This window comes from Electrophorus electricus, chromosome 7 (genome assembly GCF_013358815.1).
Source record: "Electrophorus electricus isolate fEleEle1 chromosome 7, fEleEle1.pri, whole genome shotgun sequence".
NCBI lineage: Eukaryota > Metazoa > Chordata > Actinopteri > Gymnotiformes > Gymnotidae > Electrophorus > Electrophorus electricus.
In genome coordinates, this window is record NC_049541.1 from 14,787,300 (window position 1) to 14,794,799 (window position 7,500).

The window sequence follows — 7,500 nt, forward strand, 5'->3', positions numbered from 1 at the left end:
GGGCTTTCGCTTTATTTTCCTTTAATTGTTGTCTGATCTCCTGGAGAGGCCCTGACCAAATGAATTCCACTGTGAGATCTGATAGTTGGCAATTAGGCCGAGACATCCTGTAATGTGACTGTGTGCAGAGTTGCAGAGCGTTTGCCTTGGCTGGAAGCTGATTGTTTAGTCTGCTCTCATTGTGAACTTGCACAGTTCCTGAGTACCAGTTGACGGTTGTTTGTAAAGCGTTGAGGAAAATGTGAGAGGCCACTGCTAGCCTCTATTTATTTATTTTTCTCTGTCCTTGGGACTGGGATCTGATTTGTGTTCTTGTTTCTCGATTCTTTTGGAACAGATTTGTCTTTCGTAAACGCGGCGGCTGAAATGTAGACTCTGCGTGACCTCACCGCGCGGCCTGTATTTCATTAATGACCAGCTCTGCGGGTCGGGGAGAGGAATATTTTTCATATGACACCGTTAGGGCAGAGCAGCAGCTGCAGAAAGCCCAAAAGCAGCCAATTTTGTGGCTTTGAAAGGTGTGAAAAGTTCAGCTCCCCATAGCAGGATCCTTGCATTTATAATTTGTGTGTGTGAATATGTGTCTTAAACCGGAACTACCGTAGACTTGTTCAAATTAAGAGAAGGGGGGCAGAACTGTTACCTGCTAATGAAACTTTTGCCTTTCATTCTGTTGGCCTCTGGTCAAGAATACTTGACTGATGGCCCAGTACACCATGCCGATCTTCAGTTTTTTCATGTAGATCTCTTTGGAACATTATGAACCAAGTGGACATTTAGGCAATTATTATGCTTTTTAACGGCGAAAAGCCGGTGAAACATATGTCAAGTACTTTAGTTTCCCTCCAGCAGTCATTGCAGTGGACTTTCTTTGCTGAAGTGCTAGAGTACACCAGCATGTCCATCTACACTAACCCTCCATCCTTCATTAACGTTTTGTCTTCGCTCTTTGTATGTCCCTCGACTCTTGAGTATTTCTCTACATCCTTCAGCCATGCCTAGCTACTAGGAGAGTATAGAATGTCCTAAGGGAAAGCCCAGATCTGTCCAAGCCAAACAAAAGAACCCTGTTCAGCCCCACCTCCCCTACCCGCTGTTCTGCTCTCCCACTCTCAGGGTCCTGTCGCGCTCACTAAACGCGAGGAGCAAAAGCACGTTATTCCAGCATCAGATATGTCGAGCATATTTCTGCGGTCGTCATGGCTATTTATTGTGGGCGTGTTTGCACGATGGCATTTGGAGTTCCGCTGTTAGTTTAAGGCTCCGGCCGGCGCAGCGGGGAAAATGGAGGCCGGGCACCGAGCCTCGGTGAATCCGAACAAAGGGGGGGGGGGGGGATTACCTAATAGTCCAGCTATGTATTTGAAGTCGAGGCTTCTGTTTGTTTGGGGAGGTGGTTGGTGCATGTGCTTTTAGAAGGCTCGGCAGCAGCTGTTGGGCACTTTGAAACTGTCAGGAATAGCTCCCCTTTCACTACCCCATTCAGGGTAGGCTGCAAAAAGTCAGCGCCGTGCTAAAACCGACGTAGAATAATAATAATTAGAAAAGGTAGGTGTCTGGAGGTAGTGAGAATGGCCAGTGTAACTACAGTGTTGTGTTTGAGTTTGAAAGTAAAACTGTCCAGTGTTCCAACTTTCCCATCTTTCTCTCGGGCCACCTCAGGCTGGAGGGGCTGTTGGCTGATTTGTTTGGATTGGAATATATCTGTTACGAATACGGGCCTGTAACGCATGTGTGTGGGTCTCTTTGTAGACGTATGGGTGTGTGTTTGTTGTATGGATGTGTGGCTGAACATTGCAATATTGTATGTGTCTTGGTAACATATCAACATAAATTTACTCCAGTAAATATAAAACACAATCTACTCAAATACTTTTGTCAAAATAGAATAAAGAATAAAAAAAAGAATAAAGCTATAAATGTCACAACAGAAAGATAAGGAGAAGCTTACACGGTAAAAAGTTTAACATGCACCTTTATACTATGTATACTGTGTAAAATCTCTTTTGTTTATAAACTTTGTCAATAATGTGGGCTTATGTATCATGTTTACTGACCCCAAGCAGGCAAAGAAAAGCTTTAGGTTTTTCCTTTGTTGACACTTCTGAGAATAATTGCTTTCACTTTTCACTTCGATTATTGAGATTTTTTTAGGTATATTTGGATTTTGTTTTTTGTTTTTTTTTTGGAACATTTACCCCAATTGTGTAATGTCCTCTTCTTCAAGTCCATCTTCATGCCAAATAATTAAAGGTTATCATTTTTGTTCTGTTTGCTCAGTTTTTTTGCACAGTGTTGTGTGAAATGTACCAGCATGTTTTTGAGGAAACTCTAGAGCTTTTAAGTCCTACACCTTTCTCTTTTCTTTTTTAACAATTACAGTTTCTGCTCGTCCAGAAATTAATGGAAGTCATTCCATTGGGAAAAATTTGTACATTCACTCCTCTTTTCAGACGCACCACAGACGGCGTCACCACTTTTAAAAAGGTGGAACGTGGACTGCTTTTAAGGTAGTGTGACAGCAAACTGATAAGTGGCTCATTTCACATTCGAAACCTTTTTTTTTATTGGAACTGTAATAACTTCAGTATTATAATTTATAATGTATTCCTCGGTTTGCTAATGCCTTCAATATAGCTGACTGCTGTGGCTAAAATGTGGTCTGAGTTTTATTGGGGCTACCTTTTCAAAGACAAATCAATTACATGTTTTTGGTAATGCACCGCAATTCTACTGTCAGTCCATTTCTAGGCAGCTGAATGGACAGGTTAGCATGAGGGAGGGCATACAGAGGCGTGCACGCTGTTGGACCCCGCACAATGAAAGTGTTTCTTTATTTTTTTTGTTTGTGCAGTATGTCATCCGTGCTTCCCAATCAGGAGCAATTCAATAACCACTGCGCCATCAGCCTGAGGCCTTTGAACCAATGGCAATGTTATTACGGTCATTTCTACCTGATGGAATATGGACTTTTCATCCACTGTTGGACTCTGAATATCATTAAAGCAATTCTCGGGAAAACTTTCCCTGCAACTTGATGGTGAAAGAGTTTGCCGTTTTGACCAAATTGCAGAGCACAAGACTGAAGAAGGATATCAGTGAGGGGAATCTTTGGGAGGTAAAAATTGCCACTTGCATACTGTCTTTGACCGCGGTGCAAAAGCTTAACCACTCCTGAGGAACATGTGCCGTTTAGGAAGATATAAAGGAGTGATTTTATTACTCGCTACATCTCCCCTCAGAAGCGATTTCATTTCTCCTTTCAGACTCCACAGGAGCCTTTATTTGATCTCATATTCCTGAGTTTAACTGCCGCAAACCAGCCAGCCTCAGTTTATTTTCATTTGGAAAACACATTTTCTGTTCACCTCAAGAGGAGGTTAAGGTGTGTGTATGTGTGTGTGGCTGCCAGGCTCTGTCTCGAATGTAAATGTCTTCTTTGGGCCACTCTTCACTCTGGATTATTGGAGCCCAAACTTCTCCTTCCCCTCTCAGCAGTCCTGGGAGGAGTTGTATGGCTGGCATGCGGGCTCGCTACACTCGCTGTCGAGATGGCCAGGGCATAGTCTCCCATTTCTTTCCCATATGAGGCCACCACCTTCGTGAGCAGCACCTGCTTTTCTTCAGACCACGTAGTGTTTTCGTTACTGGCCATGATTGGAGCTGTAAATTAATATGATCCTTCAATTTACGTGCATTTACATTCTCCATCGAAAGCGACTGCGCAATTACCCCTCTATCTCTAGTTATCTAACACCATGCGTTGATTTCCAGTGTATAGGAAGGCGAATTGTGGTCTGAGTGGATTAGGGCTGCGCCCATTATGATAGCCTATTTTATAGGTGATTTCAAAGGGCTTAGATGAAAATGCCCAGCTGAAGCAGCCAGCATTTAACAAAGCACAAAGTTTGCATCAACTCTCTTTAGAAAGATGGTCAATCTGAAATAGATTTATTAGTTTACCACCTGAGTTTAAGCCAGAGCTGAGGTTACTCAGACGTTCTGTTACTGACCTACTGCTTTCATATCCAGAGCTGCCAAAGGTGGCATAGTGGCATAGTGTTGGGTGAATCATTTATGTGGCCCTTAAGTTGGACGGTCTGTTGGGATCGTTATGTAAACATCATCGTTAGATAAACTCTTTCGCACCTCCCTTAAGTTGCCCCACTGTGTACCAGACAGTGGCCTGGGTCTTCTGTCCCTCCACTCCGTTCTTCTGCAAATGCAACACCTATGTCTGTTCTAAGCCTTGTCCGATGACAGCACCATGAAAACATTCTGCAGTTTTCAGAGACCGGAACCGTACTCCCTTCACACCCCCATTTCTCTCTCTCTCCCTCTCTCTCTCCCTCTCTCTCTCCCTCTCTCTGTAGCCTCCACTGGGCTTAGTTCCATGCAGTGAATTACCTCCAGATGTAATTCCTATCCCCGCCCTCACTGAATTAGTGGCTAGTAAAAATTAGGTTTAAATTAGCAGCAGCATGGAGCATGGTTAAGTTTGAAATTTCCATATAATGAGTTTATTATTCTTTGGTGGGATGCCATTTTCCTGAATTAATTTCCTTCTTTTTTTGTTTAATTTGTGTCTGTTTAAATAGACTTAAACTGCTGAATTGATGGAGTTTATGGTAGTTCTGAGTCCTGATGTAATGCGAGAGTGTCCGGAATAGATTTCTCTCTTTCTTTTTCTCTCGCTCTCTCCGTCTCTCCAAATTAAACTTACACTTAATTCATTTGAATCAGTTACATATATCATTCTTGTCTTTTATGCACTGTTATTTTTGTTATGTTTTGTCTTTTGTTCTGATTTTTTTAAAATACTACAACAAAATGCATTTTCAGTTTCAGTTGTTATTTGTTATTGTGCTGAATGCTTTGGGTGGTTTCAGTAGAGCGACTCATTTTATATCCTCTCATGTGATCACAAGTTTGACATCTGTTAGCATATCATGTCCTGTCACCTGCGCTTTCCCTCAATCTGAAACTAATACAAATTGCAGCCTTTACAGTATGATAATATCTTGTGTGTGCAAAGGGAAGCAGGCTGTCATACCGTCTGCTTTCATCTCTCCCCAATCTGCAGCATAATAGGTAAACTGCTGTGAGCCGTACTTGCTTGTATAAATTTACCCACACCGTCAAGTCTTTGATTTCATCAACTCGTCTAATTCAAATGAGCTTTTGAAGAAATCCACATTTTAAGGGAAGGTGCAGGAGAGCCAATTTAACCTGAAGTGTCTGTCACGTTCGCCGGGGCTTTCTGTTTGAAGTGGCCGGTCAGCTTGAACTGTCTGGCTTCTATCGTTTCTGTCTCTTTTATTTCTCTGCGGTAATGTATACTTCACTTCTGCCTGCAGCTGTTGGAGGGGTGCAGGTATCATTAACAGGAGAGAGAGAAGGAAAGAGAGGGAGAGAGGGAGAGAGAGGGAGAGAGGGAGAGAGAGGGAGAGAGGACTGCTGAGTTCTATACGCGGATCCTGCTTGTGCATGTTGATATTCCAGCCCTTCTGAATATGTGCCGGTTTATTTTCAATAGGACCTGAGTCAGGGCCCTTCCCTGGAGCTGCTTACCCGGCCTGTTGATATTGAGTCGAGCAAACACTCACTCGGGGATGTCCTGTTGGGCGGCTGGCCAGCGTCGCAAATGGAAGTCACATGTGTGAACTCCTGTTCAGGCGAGGAGAGAGGAGCGAGAACCAGGCCCCGCCCTCCTACGCAGGCGAGCAGAGAGGAGCCGGTCCTGCCCCTGCCTGAGTCCTGCCCTTCTGTCATTCTCCACTTGCCCATGTTCTCCAGCGCCCATTAGCATTTTAGCGGCGTGGCCTCATCTTATTTACACGGCTGGCCAGCATCTTATTCCACGTGCAGCGCGTCCGTCTCGAGGCGCGTCTCCGCTCCCGTGCTCCGGGCTTGTTACTTCCCAGATTAACGTTGCAGATTAAGTGTACACACAATGACACTGAGCGCCGTGCTGTTGTGATTGCCGAGCTCTCCATCCCCCTCCAGACCACCTCCTGCCCTCCGTTGTGTGCTGAAATATATATGCAAATATATTTGGACACTATCATTATAGGCTACTTAATAGGGATTTCATTAAGGCTCTGCCAGCCAAGGCAAAGGCAAGTTGCCATGGATACTCCAGTGCTTAAGAACAGTATATTATAATGTTTAACTCTCCGTTATATCATGGCTGTGTTGTAATGGTCCATTTCAGTCCATGTTGATCTGCGATGAAGAACATCATTAGGCTAAGGAGGCACGGGTCCTGTTAGTTTGTCATTAATCTCCTTTCCCCCTTCATGTGTGTGGACCTCTGTACAAAGCCTCTATTTGTGGATATTTTCACCAGTGCTTAATTAGACAAGCACACATACCACGCAGCCTGTAAATTCAGAGTGTTCTGTGCAAAAGAATCATCACTGAAAGAGTGGGAGTTCTCGACTTAAAGCCTTTACAAAAGCAACATTCTGGACTGAGGCATGTCAATTTGGAGGGATTAAATAAATACTGGATTTTCTCTGACGAGCTTTCACCTTACAGCGGTAAAGTGTGCTTGTCCAGTATTATTATATTGTGACTTGGTTTTGTCTTTGAAAAAGAAATTGTACTAATTTAGTCATTCGTGGTATTGAGCTAATCTTAATCATGACTGAGTACATTTCTAATGACTTACACTTGATTGGCTCTTCGTGGCCTTTGCTGCACACCTCTCTGTGATGATGCTGATGGTGTTTGGTTAGACTGAACTTAGTGTGGTTAGTGGCTGAGCTATATTTGAATTAGCTTTGTTCAAATGTCACATCCTATTGAAATCCCATACATGTGCAAATAAAGGCAGGTCTATGGGCAGGAGACAGACAGCAACACGTCACTGTGTTTATTAGAGTGATGTTTACAAGTGCAGTGTGCACGCTGTCAGCCTGGACACGGGGTGGGGGTGGGGGTGGGGTGGGGGTGGGGTGGGGGAGATGAACTCAAGTGGATAACTCTCCAGCCAGAGAGAGCAGCTTTGATGCTCGTGGCAGTTCTGAAAGGCCCGAAAGGCGTCAGATTCTCGGTGACTGCGCACAGGCTACGCCGTGCCACCACACCTCACCTCACTCCAGCCTCATTCATTCATCTGCGCACCCCAGTGCACCGCCATACCATTAAATCTGTGATAATTGTTAACACCCCATTGGTTCCTGCACTGATGTGCGTATGACTCCTGCTCGGAGCGGCGGGTTTAAGCGGACGGCGGGTGCGGCTGTGGGTGTTACCGTAGGACAGCCCACCTGCACCAAGCTTCGGGAGGCCCCATCATTTGGATGTAGATGGGCCCTTGACACTGTCGCCTAGCTTGGGGCAGCACTTTTTGTGGCGGATTTAATTGAAAACAAATCGTTAGAGGGGGTTGCTATGGAAATGATGCCATCACTTGGAGACGGAGAGCTCCAGCAGAGTGGTGGTGACCACCACGCGTGGCTGCCTGCCCCCCTAGACAGTTCGACCGCCTCCCAC

At 44.7% G+C, this 7,500-nt stretch overlaps 1 protein-coding gene and 1 long non-coding RNA gene across 2 annotated transcripts in view; one reads left to right on the plus strand and one right to left on the minus strand.

The window, feature by feature from the left end:
• foxp2 (forkhead box P2) overlaps window positions 1-7,500 on the plus strand; it is a 92,059-nt gene that overhangs the window by 20,000 nt on the left and 64,559 nt on the right. The window lies entirely within an intron of this gene.
• LOC113583439 overlaps window positions 6,966-7,500 on the minus strand; it is a 3,276-nt gene continuing 2,741 nt past the window's right edge. Inside the window, exon 3 of the long non-coding RNA XR_003411290.2 lies at window positions 6,966-7,500. This exon is cut by the window's right edge and continues 81 nt beyond it. This is a non-coding gene — a long non-coding RNA (uncharacterized LOC113583439).